Source organism: Hyperolius riggenbachi, chromosome 6 (genome assembly GCF_040937935.1).
Source record: "Hyperolius riggenbachi isolate aHypRig1 chromosome 6, aHypRig1.pri, whole genome shotgun sequence".
Lineage (NCBI taxonomy): Eukaryota > Metazoa > Chordata > Amphibia > Anura > Hyperoliidae > Hyperolius > Hyperolius riggenbachi.
In genome coordinates, this window is record NC_090651.1 from 362,920,595 (window position 1) to 362,936,687 (window position 16,093).

The 16,093-nt window shown below is 46.2% G+C and overlaps 1 protein-coding gene across 2 annotated transcripts in view; it reads left to right on the forward strand.

The window, feature by feature from the left end:
- The window catches only part of HPN (hepsin), a 135,435-nt gene that overhangs the window by 84,787 nt on the left and 34,555 nt on the right, over positions 1-16,093 (forward strand). The window lies entirely within an intron of this gene.

The window sequence follows — 16,093 nt, forward strand, 5'->3', positions numbered from 1 at the left end:
CTGTTCAGTGAACCTGCCACTGCATACCTGTACTGTTCAGTGAACCCGCCACTGCATACCTGTTCTGTTCAGTGAACCCGCCACTGTATACCTGTTCTGTTCAGTGTAAAGGGAGGGGGGACACCAAGAGCCCAATAGTGTGATATTGTATAGATGATAATTAATAATGAGTAATATAACAATTTAATACTCACAAACCAGGGTTACCATTAGGCAACCACTGTGAAGGCAGGTGGGGAGATTAACCTGACCCCACTCAGGATTAAAAGTCGCTCTCTGTAGATGGGAAGAAGATGGGTACAACCCTCCACCAAGGGTGGACTTAGCAATATGTAGGAGCTTTCCAGAGGCACCAATAGAATAAAAGTCACTTAAACGAGCTTAAAACCGATGGGGCAGTGGTGGGCCTATCCCATCCATGCGGACAAAGCAAACAAAGGAAGGACTGTGGCATCAACAGTCAAACAACAATTTATTTATACTCCACAGTAAAAATAGGCAACGCGTTTCACGGGCTCAATCCCGCTTCATCAGGCCAATCAAAAAGGAGCATACAGCTTATCAGCATCAAAACCACACTGAGCGCCTCACTGTATACCTGTTCTGTTCAGTGAACCCGCCACTGCATACCTGTTCTGTTCAGTGAACAGTTTGGTGTGTCAGTGTGAAGCAGTACCTTAATTACACTACCTGATTGATGTATACACATGCAAGATGTTTTAAAGCACTTTAAGCCTGTCATTTAGCATTCAATATGATTTCTGCCCTTAAAACGCTGCTTTGCGTCAAATCCAGATTTTTCCCGGGGACTTTTGGCGTGTATCCCACTCCGCCATGCCCCCCTCCAGGTGTTAGACCCCTTGAAACATGTTTTCCATCACTTTTGTGGCCAGCATACATTTTTTTTTTTCAAAGTTCGCATCCCCATTGAAGTCTATTGCGGTTCGCGAACTTTAACGCGAACCGAACCTTCCGCGGAAGTTCGCGAACCCGGTTCGCGAACCTAAAATCGGAGGTTCGGCCCAACTCTACTCAACATTATTAAGGTGGCCACTAACTGTCCAATTTCTAGCGAAAAATCGTTCGAGCGATCAGAAATTCAGATCGGATTGGTTGTAAATAATCTCTGTTGATGGGCACAATCGATTACAAACAATTATAGAAATAGTTGTCCGATTGGATTTTCGTCAAATCAAAATTTGGATTTTCTTGTTGGTTGTGATAGATAGGAAGCAAAGATTGGTTCGTTGATGGTGTAGTGAACGATTTTTCTTCCGATCAGAATTTTCGGATCGCTCAAACGATTTTTCGCTAGAAATTGGATCGTGTGTGGCCATCTTTACAGCATGTATACCTTTATAACATATGTCATTTGCCTAGTATACCCTATTGCCAATGGCATCATCTTGCATACCCTTTAACACATCTACATTTGGTAGGAGTACTACATGTGTATGTGTGAGTACTTTTCAAATATATCTCAATGCCCTCAGGACGCTATCTGCATGGAGTTTGAATGTTCCCCCTTCTTTGCGTTGGTTTCCTCCGGGCACTCCTATTTCCTCCCACATCCCAAAAACATACAGATAAATTACTTGGTATGTCCCCAATAGGTGGCCTGTATTATGCACGTATAGCAATGGTAAGAATTAGATTGTGAGTCCCTCTGAGGTCAGTCAGTGACATGACTATGTACTCTGTAATGTGCTGCAAAAGGCATCCCGTGTTATATAAATACATAATAATAATAATAAGGTAGGACATTAGGCTGTCTATTGCAGGATTGCATTGTGAGTCCCTCTGAGGTCAGTCAGTGACATGACTATGTACTCTGTAATGTGCTGCAAAAGGCATCCCGTGTTATATAAATACATAATAATAATAATAAGGTAGGACATTAGGCTGTCTATTGCAGGATTGCATTGTGAGTCCCTCTGAGGTCAGTCAGTGACATGACTATGTACTCTGTAATGTGCTGCAAAAGGCATCCCGTGTTATATAAATACATAATAATGATAATAATAATAATAATAATATGGTAGGACATTAGACTATAACTATTGCAGGATTGCATTGTGAGCTCCTCTGAGTGAGGACAGTCGGTGACATGACTATGTACTCTGTAATGTGCTGCAGAAGATGTCAGTGCTATATAAACATATAATAATAATATGGTAGGACATTAGACTATCTATGGCTATGGTAGGATTAGATTATTAGATTGTGAGCTCCTCTGAGGACAGTCAGTGACATGACTATGTACTCTGTAAAGTGCTGCAGAAGATGTCACTGCTATATAAATACATAATAATAATAATAATAATAATAATAATAATAATATAGGACATTAGACTATGACTATGGTAGGATTAGATTGTGAGCTCCTCTGAAGACAGTCAGTGACATGACTATGTACTCTGTAATGTGCTGCAGAAGATGTCAGTGCGATATAAATAATTATTAATAATATGGAAGGACATTAGACTATGACTATGGTAGGGATTAGATTGTGAGCTCCTCTGAGGACCGTCAGTGTCAGTGACATGACTATGTACTCTGTAATGTGCTGCAGGAAATGTCAGTGCTATATAAATACACTAGCCGACCCGTGGCGTAGCATACGCCGCATAAGAGGGTAGAGGGCAGGAAGGGGGTATTAGGCACAGCGGCGGGGAGGGTGGTTGGACCCCCCTAGTGTTGGGCGAACAGTGTTCGCCACTGTTCGGGTTCTGCAGAACATCACCCTGTTCGGGTGATGTTCGGGTTCGGCCATATGGCCGAACTAAGAGCGCATGGCCGAACGTTCCCCGAACGTTCGGCTAGCGCTGTGATTGGCCGAATGGGTCACGTGTAGTGTTGGGCGAACATCTAGATGTTCGGGTTCGGGCTGAACAGGCAGAACATGGCCGCGATGTTCGGGTGTTCGAGCCGAACTCCGAACATAATGGAAGTCAATGGGGACCCGAACTTTCGTGCTTTGTAAAGCCTCCTTTTATGCTACATACCCCAAATTTACAGGGTATGTGCACCTTGGGAGTGGGTACAAGAGGAAAAAAAAAATAGCAAAAAGAGCTTATAGTTTTTGAGAAAATCGATTTTAAAATTTCAAAGGGAAAACTGTCTTTTAAATGCGGGAAATGTCTGTTTTCTTTGCACAGGTAACATGCTTTTTGTCGGCATGCAGTCATAAATGTAATACATATAAGAGGTTCCAGGAAAAGGGACCGGTAACGCTAACCCAGCAGCAGCACACGTGATGGAACAGGAGGAGGGTGGCGCAGGAGGAGAAGGCCACGCTTTGAGACAAAACAACCCAGGCCTTGCATGAGGACAAGAAGCGTGCGGATAGCAATTTGCGTTTTGTCGCCATGCAGTCATAAATGTAATACAGATGAGAGGTTCAATAAACAGGGACCGGAAACGCTAACCCATCACAGATGTTCATTGTTCATGTTACTTGGTTGGGGTCCGGGAGTGTTGCGTAGTCGTTTCCAATCCAGGATTGATTCATTTTAATTTGAGTCAGACGGTCTGCATTTTCTGTGGAGAGGCGGATACGCCGATCTGTGACAATGCCTCCGGCAGCACTGAAACAGCGTTCTGACATAACGCTGGCTGCCGGGCAAGCCAGCACCTCTATTGCGTACATTGCCAGTTTGTGCCAGGTGTCTAGCTTCGATACCCAATAGTTGAAGGGTGCAGATGGATTGTTCAACACAGCTATGCCATCTGACATGTAGTCCTTGACCATCTTCTCCAGGCGATCGGTGTTGGAGGTGGATCTGCACACTTGCTGTTCTGTGTGCTGCTGCATGGGTGTCAGAAAATTTTCCCACTCCAAGGACACTGCCGATACCATTCCCTTTTGGGCACTAGCTGCGGCTTGTGTTGTTTGCTGCCCTCCTGGTCGTCCTGGGTTTGCGGAAGTCAGTCTGTCGGCGTACAACTGGCTAGAGGAGGGGGAGGATGTCAGTCTCCTCTTTAAAGTCTCCACAAGGGCCTGCTGGTATTCTTCCATTTTGACCTGTCGGACTCTTTCTTCAAGCAGTTTTGGAACATTGTGTTTGTACCGTGGATCCAGAAGGGTATAAACCCAGTAATTGGTGTTGTCCAGAATGCGCACAATGCGTGGGTCGCGTTCAATGCAGTCCTAGGCCGAAGAGGTCATAGCCTAGGGTCACAAAAACCTGTTTATTTGGGCTATTTCAATGGTAGTGATGGTGACGTACATAAATCTCAGCCATGGCCGTTAGCAACGTCTGAATTTCACGAAATGTCTCATGCAGGTAGAAGACATATTGTTAAACTTGGATTCCAAAGATGGGGTCCCTACATCTCTGCAAACCAGAGTTACAGGGGTCCAAAATTGGTAAAATCCCCCATAGGCTTTCATTGGGCCTCCTATTTACAGTTCCAAAATCTCACATCTTTTCAAAGGGCAATTGATCAGCGGTGGCAAATTTTCTAGCATTGTAGGGACCCTTAAGGGGGAACATGACTGGTGAGTTTCGGGCCCCTAGGCCAAAGAGGTCATAGCCTAGGGTCACAAAAACCTGTTTATTTGGGTTATTTCAATGGTAGTGATCGTGACGTACATAAATCTCAGCCATGGCCGTTAGCAACGTCTGAATTTCACGAAATGTCTCATGCAGGTAGAAGAAATATTGTTAGACTTGGATTCCAAAGATGGGGTCCCTACATCTCTGCAAAAAAGAGTTACAGGGGTTCAAAATTGGTAAAATCCCCCATAGACTTTCATTGCCTCCCTATTTCACTTTCCAAAATCTCACATCTTTTCAAAGGGCAATGGCTCAGCAGTACCAAATTTTCTAGCATTGTAGGGACCCTTAGGGGGAACATGACTGGTGAGTTTCGGGCCCCTAGGCCAAAGAGGTCATAGCCTAGGGTCACAAAAACCTGTTTATTTGGGCTATTTCAATGGTAGTGATGGTGACGTACATAAATCTCAGCTATGGCCGTTAGCAACGTCTGAATTTCACGAAATGTCTCATGCAGGTAGAAGACATATTGTTAGACTTGGATTCCAAAGATGGGGTCCCTACATCTCTGCAAACCAGAGTTACAGGGGTCCAAAATTGGTAAAATCCCCTATAGACTTTAATTGCCTCCCTATTTCACTTTCCAAAATCTCACATCTTTTCAAAGGGCAATGGCTCAGCAGTACCAAATTTTCTAGCATTGTAGGGACCCTTAGGGGGAACATGACTGGTGAGTTTCGGGCCCCTAGGCCAAAGAGGTCATAGCCTAGGGTCACAAAAACCTGTTTATTTGGGCTATTTCAATGGTAGTGATGGTGACGTACATAAATCTCAGCTATGGCCGTTAGCAACGTCTGAATTTCACGAAATGTCTCATGCAGGTAGAAGACATATTGTTAGACTTGGATTCCAAAGATGGGGTCCCTACATCTCTGCAAACCAGAGTTACAGGGGTCCAAAATTGGTAAAATCCCCCATAGACTTTCATTGCCTCCCTATTTCACTTTCCAAAATCTCACATCTTTTCAAAGGGCAATGGCTCAGCAGTACCAAATTTTCTAGCATTGTAGGGACCCTTAGGGGGAACATGACTGGTGAGTTTCGGGCCCCTAGGCCAAAGAGGTCATAGCCTAGGGTCACAAAAACCTGTTTATTTGGGCTATTTCAATGGTAGTGATGGTGACGTACATAAATCTCAGCTATAGCCGTTATCAACGTCTGAATTTCACGAAATGTCTCATGCAGGTAGAAGACATATTGTTAGACTTGGATTCCAAAGATGGGGTCCCTACTAGTGTTGGGCGAACAGTGTTCGCCACTGTTCGGGTTCTGCAGAACATCACCCTGTTCGGGTGATGTTCGGGTTCGGCCGAACACCTGATGGTGTTCGGCCAAACTGTTCGGCCATATGGCCGAACTAAGAGCGCATGGCCGAACGTTACCCGAACGTTCGGCTAGCGCTGTGATTGGCCGAACGGGTCACGTGTAGTGTTGGGCGAACATCTAGATGTTCGGGTTCGGGCCGAACATGGCCGAACTCCGAACATAATGGAAGTCAATGGGGACCCGAACTTTCGTGCTTTGTAAAGCCTCCTTACATGCTACATACCCCAAATTTACAGGGTATGTGCACCTTGGGAGTGGGTACAAGAGGGAAAACAAATTTAGCAAAAAGAGCTTATAGTTTTTGAGAAAATCGATTTTAAAGTTTCAAAGGGAAAACTGTCTTTTAAATGCGGGAAATGTCTGTTTTCTTTGCACAGGTAACATGCTTTTTGTCGGCATGCAGTCATAAATGTAATACATATAAGAGGTTCCAGGAAAAGGGACCGGTAACGCTAACCCAGCAGCAGCACACGTGATGGAACAAGAGGAGGGTGGCGCAGGAGGAGAAGGCCACGCTTTGAGACACAACAACCCAGGCCTTGCATGAGGACAAGAAGCGTGCGGATAGCAATTTGCATTTTGTCGCCATGCAGTCATAAATGTAATACAGATGAGAGGTTCAATAAACAGGGACCGGAAACGCTAACCCATCACAGATGTTCATTGTTCATGTTACTTGGTTGGGGTCCGGGAGTGTTGCGTAGTCGTTTACAATCCAGGATTGATTCATTTTAATTTGAGTCAGACGGTCTGCATTTTCTGTGGAGAGGCGGATACGCCGCCGATCTGTGACGATGCCTCCGGCAGCACTGAAACAGCGTTCCGACATAACGCTGGCTGCCGGGCAAGCCAGCACCTCTATTGCGTACATTGCCAGTTTGTGCCAGGTGTCTAGCTTCGATACCCAATAGTTGAAGGGTGCAGATGGATTGTTCAACACAGCTACGCCATCTGACATGTAGTCCTTGACCATCTTCTCCAGGCGATCGGTGTTGGAGGTGGATCTGCACGCTGTGTGCTGCTGCATGGGTGTCAGAAAATTTTCCCACTCCAAGGACACTGCCGATACCATTCCCTTTTGGGCACTAGCTGCGGCTTGTGTTGTTTGCTGCCCTCCTGGTCGTCCTGGGTTTGCGGAAGTCAGTCTGTCGGCGTACAACTGGCTAGAGGAGGGGGAGGATGTCAATCTCCTCTCTAAAGTCTCCACAAGGGCCTGCTGGTATTCTTCCATTTTGACCTGTCTGGCTCTTTCTTCAAGCAGTTTTGGAACATTGTGTTTGTACCGTGGATCCAGAAGGGTATAAACCCAGTAATTGGTGTTGTCCAGAATGCGCACAATGCGTGGGTCGCGTTCAATGCAGTCCTAGGCCGAAGAGGTCATAGCCTAGGGTCACAAAACCTGTTTATTGGGCAATTTCAATGGTGGCGAGTCTGACGTACATAAATCGCAGCAATGGCCGTTAGCAACGTCTGAATCTCACGAAATGTCTCATGCAGGTAGAAGACATATTGTTAGACTTGGGCTCCAAAGATGGGTTCCCTACATCTCTGCAAACCAGAGTTACAGGGCTCCAAGTTTGGTAAAATCCCCCATAGGCTTTCATTGGGCCTCCTATTTACAGTTCCAAAATCTCACATCTTTTCAAAGGGCAATTACTCAGCAGTGGCAAATTTTCTAGCATTGTAGGGACCCTTAGGGGGAACATGACTGGTGAGTTTCGGGCCCCTAGGCCGAAGAGGTCATAGCCTAGGGTCACAAAAACCTGTTTATTGGGGCTATTTCAATGGTAGTGATGGTGACGTACATAAATCGCAGCAATGGCCGTTAGCAAAGTCTGAATCTCACGAAATGTCTCATGCAGGTAGAAGACATATTGTTAGACTTGGATTCCAAAGATGGGGTCCCTACATCTCTGCAAACCAGAGTTACAGGGGTCCAAAATTGGTAAAATCCCCCATAGGATTTCATTGGCTCCCTATTTCACTTTCCAAAATCTCACATCTTTTCAAAGGGCAATGGCTCAGCAGTACCAAATTTTCTAGCATTGTAGGGACCCTTAGGGGGAACATGACTGGTGAGTTTCGGGCCCCTAGGCCGAAGAGGTCATAGCCTAGGGTCACAAAAACCTGTTTATTTGGGCTATTTCAATGGTAGTGATGGTGACGTACATACATCGCAGCAATGGCCGTTAGCAAAGTCTGAATCTCACGAAATGTCTCATGCAGGTAGAAGACATATTGTTAGACTTGGATTCCAAAGATGGGGTCCCTACATCTCTGCAAACCAGAGTTACAGGGGTCCAAAATTGGTAAAATCCCCCATAGGATTTCATTGGCTCCCTATTTCACTTTCCAAAATCTCACATCTTTTCAAAGGGCAATGGCTCAGCAGTACCAAATTTTCTAGCATTGTAGGGACCCTTAGGGGGAACATGACTGGTGAGTTTCGGGCCCCTAGGCCGAAGAGGTCATAGCCTAGGGTCACAAAAACCTGTTTATTGGGGCTATTTCTATGGTAGTGATGGTGACGTACATAAATCGCAGCAATGGCCGTTAGCAAAGTCTGAATCTCACGAAATGTCTCATGCAGGTAGAAGACATATTGTTAGACTTGGGCTCCAAAGATGGGTTCCCTACATCTCTGCAAACCAGAGTTACAGGGGTCCAAAGTTGGTAAAATCCCCCATAGGATTTCATTGGCTCCCTATTTCACTTTCCAAAATCTCACATCTTTTCAAAGGGCAATGGCTCAGCAGTACCAAATTTTCTAGCATTGTAGGGACCCTTAGGGGGATCATGACTGGTGAGTTTTGCCACTGCTGAGCCATTGCCCTTTGAAATGGTGTGAGATTTTGGAACGGTAAATAGGAGGCGCAATGAAAGCCTATGGGGGATTTTACCAATTTTGGACCCCTGTAACTCTGGTTTGCAGAGATGTAGGGACCCCATCTTTGGAATCCAAGTCTAACAATATGTCTTCTACCTGCATGAGACATTTCGTGAGATTCAGACTTTGCTAACGGCCATTGCTGCGATTTATGTACGTCACCATCACTACCATTGAAATAGCCCCAATAAACAGGTTTTTGTGACCCTAGGCTATGACCTCTTGGCCTAGGGGCCCGAAACTCACCAGTCATGTTCCCCCTAAGGGTCCCTACAATGCTAGAAAATTTGCCACTGCTGAGTAATTGCCCTTTGAAAAGATGTGAGATTTTGGAACTGTAAATAGGAGGCCCAATGAAAGCCTATGGGGGATTTTACCAAATTTGGAGCCGTGTAACTCTGGTTTGCAGAGATGTAGGGAACCCATCTTTGGAGCCCAAGTCTAACAATATGTCTTCTACCTGCATGAGACATTTCGTGAGATTCAGACGTTGCTAACGGCCATTGCTGCTATTTATGTACGTCAGACTCGCCACCATTGAAATTGCCCAATAAACAGGTTTTGTGACCCTAGGCTATGACCTCTTCGGCCTAGGACTGCATTGAACGCGACCCACGCATTGTGCGCATTCTGGACAACACCAATTACTGGGTTTATACCCTTCTGGATCCACGGTACAAACACAATGTTCCAAAACTGCTTGAAGAAAGAGCCAGACAGGTCAAAATGGAAGAATACCAGCAGGCCCTTGTGGAGACTTTAGAGAGGAGATTGACATCCTCCCCCTCCTCTAGCCAGTTGTACGCCGACAGACTGACTTCCGCAAACCCAGGACGACCAGGAGGGCAGCAAACAACACAAGCCGCAGCTAGTGCCCAAAAGGGAATGGTATCGGCAGTGTCCTTGGAGTGGGAAAATTTTCTGACACCCATGCAGCAGCACACAGAACAGCAAGCGTGCAGATCCACCTCCAACACCGATCGCCTGGAGAAGATGGTCAAGGACTACATGTCAGATGGCGTAGCTGTGTTGAACAATCCATCTGCACCCTTCAACTATTGGGTATCGAAGCTAGACACCTGGCACAAACTGGCAATGTACGCAATAGAGGTGCTGGCTTGCCCGGCAGCCAGCGTTATGTCGGAACGCTGTTTCAGTGCTGCCGGAGGCATCGTCACAGATCGGCGGCGTATCCGCCTCTCCACAGAAAATGCAGACCGTCTGACTCAAATTAAAATGAATCAATCCTGGATTGTAAACGACTACGCAACACTCCCGGACCCCAACCAAGTAACATGAACAATGAACATCTGTGATGGGTTAGCGTTTCCGGTCCCTGTTTATTGAACCTCTCATCTGTATTACATTTATGACTGCATGGCGACAAAATGCAAATTGCTATCCGCACGCTTCTTGTCCTCATGCAAGGCCTGGGTTGTTGTGTCTCAAAGCGTGGCCTTCTCCTCCTGCGCCACCCTCCTCTTGTTCCATCACGTGTGCTGCTGCTGGGTTAGCGTTACCGGTCCCTTTTCCTGGAACCTCTTATATGTATTACATTTATGACTGCATGCCGACAAAAAGCATGTTACCTGTGCAAAGAAAACAGACATTTCCCGCATTTAAAAGACAGTTTTCCCTTTGAAACTTTAAAATCGATTTTCTCAAAAACTATAAGCTCTTTTTGCTAAATTTTTTTCCCTCTTGTACCCACTCCCAAGGTGCACATACCCTGTAAATTTGGGGTATGTAGCATGTAAGGAGGCTTTACAAAGCACAAAAGTTCGGGTCCCCATTGACTTCCATTATGTTCGGAGTTCGGGTCGAACACCCGAACATCGCGGCCATGTTCGGCCTGTTCGGCCCGAACCCGAACATCTAGATGTTCGCCCAACACTAGTCCCTACATCTCTGCAAACCAGAGTTACAGGGGTCCAAAATTGGTAAAATCCCCCATAGACTTTCATTGCCTCCCTATTTCACTTTCCAAAATCTCACATCTTTTCAAAGGGCAATGGCTCAGCAGTACCAAATTTTCTAGCATTGTAGGGACCCTTAGGGGGAACATGACTGGTGAGTTTCGGGCCCCTAGGCCAAAGAGGTCATAGCCTAGGGTCACAAAAACCTGTTTATTTGGGCTATTTCAATGGTAGTGATGGTGACGTACATAAATCTCAGCTATGGCCGTTAGCAACGTCTGAATTTCACGAAATGTCTCATGCAGGTAGAAGACATATTGTTAGACTTGGATTCCAAAGATGGGGTCCCTACATCTCTGCAAACCAGAGTTACAGGGGTCCAAAATTGGTAAAATCCCCCATAGACTTTCATTGCCTCCCTATTTCACTTTCCAAAATCTCACATCTTTTCAAAGGGCAATGGCTCAGCAGTACCAAATTTTCTAGCATTGTAGGGACCCTTAGGGGGATCATGACTGGTGAGTTTCGGGCCCCTAGGCCAAAGAGGTCATAGCCTAGGGTCACAAAAACCTGTTTATTTGGGCTATTTCAATGGTAGTGATGGTGAAATAAACAGGTTTTTGTGACCCTAGGCTATGACCTCTTTGGCCTAGGGGCCCGAAACTCACCAGTCATGTTCCCCCTAAGGGTCCCTACAATGCTAGAAAATTTGGTACTGCTGAGCCATTGCCCTTTGAAAAGATGTGAGATTTTGGAAAGTGAAATAGGGAGGCAATGAAAGTCTATGGGGGATTTTACCAATTTTGGACCCCTGTAACTCTGGTTTGCAGAGATGTAGGGACCCCATCTTTGGAATCCAAGTCTAACAATATGTCTTCTACCTGCATGAGACATTTCGTGAAATTCAGACGTTGCTAACGGCCATGGCTGAGATTGATGTACGTCACCATCACTACCATTGAAATAGCCCAAATAAACAGGTTTTTGTGACCCTAGGCTATGACCTCTTCGGCCTAGGACTGCATTGAACGCGACCCACGCATTGTGCGCATTCTGGACAACACCAATTACTGGGTTTATACCCTTCTGGATCCACGGTACAAACACAATGTTCCAAAACTGCTTGAAGAAAGAGTCCGACAGGTCAAAATGGAAGAATACCAGCAGGCCCTTGTGGAGACTTTAAAGAGGAGATTGACATCCTCCCCCTCCTCTAGCCAGTTGTACGCCGACAGACTGACTTCCGCAAACCCAGGACGACCAGGAGGGCAGCAAACAACACAAGCCGCAGCTAGTGCCCAAAAGAGAATGGTATCGGCAGTGTCCTTGGAGTGGGAACATTTTCTGAAACCCATGCAGCAGCACACAGAACAGCAAGCGTGCAGATCCACCTCCAACACCGATCGCCTGGAGAAGATGGTCAAGGACTACATGTCAGATGGCATAGCTGTGTTGAACAATCCATCTGCACCCTTCAACTATTGGGTATCGAAGCTAGACACCTGGCACAAACTGGCAATGTACGCAATAGAGGTGCTGGCTTGCCCGGCAGCCAGCGTTATGTCAGAACGCTGTTTTAGTGCTGCCGGAGGCATCGTCACAGATCGGCGTATCCGCCTCTCCACAGAAAATGCAGACCGTCTGACTCAAATTAAAATGAATCAATCCTGGATTGGAAACGACTACGCAACACTCCCGGACCCCAACCAAGTAACATGAACAATGAACATCTGTGATGGGTTAGCGTTTCCGGTCCCTGTTTATTGAACCTCTCATCTGTATTAAATTTATGACTGCATGGCGACAAAACGCAAATTGCTATCCGCACGCTTCTTGTCCTCATGCAAGGCCTGGGTTGTTGTGTCTCAAAGCGTGGCCTTCTCCTCCTGCGCCACCCTCCTCCTGTTCCATCACGTGTGCTGCTGCTGGGTTAGCGTTACCGGTCCCTTTTCCTGGAACCTCTTATATGTATTACATTTATGACTGCATGCCGACAAAAAGCATGTTACCTGTGCAAAGAAAACAGACATTTCCCGCATTTAAAAGACAGTTTTCCCTTTGAAACTTTAAAATCGATTTTCTCAAAAACTATAAGCTCTTTTTGCTAATTTTTTTTTCCTATTGTACCCACTCCCAAGGTGCACATACCCTGCAAATTTGGGGTATGTAGCATGTAAGGAAGCTTTACAAAGCACGAAAGTTCGGGTCCCCATTGACTTCCATTATGTTCGGAGTTCGGGTCGAACACCGAACATAATGGAAGTCAATGGGGACCCGAACCCGAACATCTAGGTGTTCGCCCAACACTAGACCCCCCCCCCCCTCAACTGCGTCCCCCATGTGCGCTCCCCCTCCTGCTTAAGCACAGTAGCAGCCGCCACTATTAGTAAGAGGCAGCGGACGGGGATGACTCACATCTTCCGTGTTCCGTCGTGCGTTCCACTGTCGTCACTTCCTGCAATGCCGCACACTGTATTGGTGTAATTTGCCTTTTTAAAACAGAAGGAAATCTGCAATAATTCAGCTATAAGTGAACATTTGTGGTTACCCACAATGCACCGCTACTAAATATGCAAATTACCCCTTTTCCCCCTTGGTAGGCCAAGCAAGCATTCAGAACCACTGATGTATAGCAAGCATATAGCTTTAAATTTTACACAGTCATATCAAACCCACATGTGACAGCCTGTTTCAGACTTTTGGTCCTCATCTGTACATGGCAAGGATTGATATGGCTGTATGAGATAGGGCTTGGACCAGTACAACAGAGTAACCAAGCAGCTCAGGGTGACCCAAACCACTCGGAATGTATAGGGGGATAAAAGGGACCAAAAAGACCTTCTACTAAAAAAGAGTGTTGTCCGGATCATGAACGATTCAGATCTTTGATCCAAATCTCTTTTGTGAGTCGAATCATGCGAATCATCAAAATGAGTGATTCGGATCGCAAAGGGGGCATGACCAGGAGCGGCACGCCCCCCTCTCAGCGGGTCCTGGAAGCAGAGCAGAGATGGATCGCTCTGTAGGAGGGGAGCCAGCCTTGCAGGGACAGGTAGATGAGAGAGAGGGGACATGGGTGCCACTGCCAGATATGTGTAGAGCACACATACTGGTTACAATGTGCTGCTTATTTTATGCTGTCTGTTCCGTAGTTGTGCACAGTGAACAAATTGGAACCTTTTGGCTCAGAAGCACAGCTCAGTAACTTTGTAGACAGCGTGCTGGGCTAGAAGGGAAGGCACTGTGATTGCAGGGCAATATGATCCTCCTGCACTGCTCTAAACAGCTGCACTTCACTTCTGGGAATGCTTTGGGGATTTCTTTCTTTCACTGTGCGACGTTTGCATTCAAAGTATACAGATGAACATATAGTTGAAATATATGTAAATTGTGGGTATTGTGTGCAAACAAACATTTCTGCTCTCTGCTCGTCCCTCCTCCCTTCTCTGTCCACTCCCTGCCCGTCTAAGTTCACCATCTCCCCTTCTCTGTCCAAGGTAGGGAAAGTCCTGTCCTGCTAGTCATTTCACCCCCGAATGCTTCCCTAGTAATATGATCCGATATTCGGATCAAAGATCCAAATCTTTTCAATGATCCGATTCGAATCATCCGAATCATTGAAAAGATCCGAACTTCCCATCTTTACAAAAAAAAATCAAAGCTTGGTGTAATTTGCCTTCCTAAAGCAGAAGAAAATATGCAATAATTCTGCTATAAGTGAACATTTGTGATTTTCCACAATGCACTGCTACTAAATATGCAAATTATTCCTTTTCACCCTTTGTAAGCTGTCAAGCAAGCCTATAGCTCTAAATTTTACACAGTCATATCAAACCCACATATGACAGCCTGTTTCAGACATTTGGTCCTCATCAGTACATAGCAGGGATTGATAAGGCTGGATGAGATAGGGCTTGGACCAGTACAACAGAGTAACCAAGCAGGTTGAGGCACTTACTCTATTATATATATAGATAATAGATAATAATAATATGGTAGGACATTAGACTATGACTATGGTAGGGATTAGATTGTGAGCTCCTCTGAGGACAGTCAGTGACATAACTATGTACTCTGTAATGTGCTGCAGGAGATGTCAGTGCTATATAAATAATTAATAATAATAATATGGAAGGACATTAGACTATGACTATGGTACGACTTTGATTGTGAGCTCCTCTGAGTATGACATGACTATGTAGTATGTACTCTGTAATGTGCTGCAGAAGATGTCAGTGCTATATAAATACATAATAACTAGCCAACCCGCGTCGTAGCATACGCCACATCTATCTATCTAATAGAGTACGTGACTCAACCTTGAAGCAAGAAGAAGAAGTAGGCTTTCCATGAGAAAATGTATGCGTGCTCAAACACCAAGTTTAACCCTAGCAAGTCTGGCTTTGCAAATCCGGCCTAATTGGCTATTCATGAGGAAATGCTCATGCAAATATGCATTTGCTTTCGCATGCCAAACTATGCAGGGTCCAAAAACCAATACCGCAAAGCGATCGCCCTGCGGGAATTAGTTCATGCTACATTATCACTATCCAGGAGCGCCACGGGGAGGCTTCCCAATGCCCCCATACAACTGGGGGGACCGCGGGGTCCCAGGCTCTCTCACTGCCTGGGAACCACAGCGGCACCCCGGAGGGGAAAGCTAGGTGGCGCAGCCGCCCCCCCCCCCCCAAGTGTGGTCAGCGCTGGGGAGAGCCGTCCGCACCCACCTCCCAATATTAAAAACATGCACTTACCTTAACGTCCATTGCATTCTGCTACATGCACAGTAACTTGGGGGCACCACATTAGAAAGGAGTGAAGCATGGGTCACCCCAAGCTTTAGAGCTCAGGGCTGGCTCACATACATACAACACTCCAGAGGGGGGGGGGGGGGAATGGGAAGGACAGGCGCAGACAACTCACTCCAGAGCTCACACCACCAGAGCAAGCCATCCACCACCTGCCTCCAAAGGATACAACTGCAAAAAATGCTTTCCATGAGAAAAATTATGCATGCTCAAACACCAAGCCTAACCCTAGCAAGTCTGGCTTTCCAAATCTGGCCTAACTGGCTATTCATGAGGCAATGCTAGTGCAAATATGCATTTGCATTCGCATGCCAAACTATGCAGGGTCAAAAAACCAATACCGCAAAGCGGTAGCCCTGCGGGAATTAGTTCATGCTACATTAGCACTATCCAGGAGCGCCACGGGGAGGATTCCCAATGCCCCCTTTTTATACAACCTGGGGGACCGCGGGTCCCAGGCTCTCTCACTGCCTAGGAACCACAGCGGCACCCCGGAGGGGGAGGCTGGGTAGCGCAGGCAACCCCCCCCCCCAAGCGTGGCCAGCACCGGGGAGAGCCGTCCGCACCCACCTCCTAATATTAAAAACAGGCACTTAC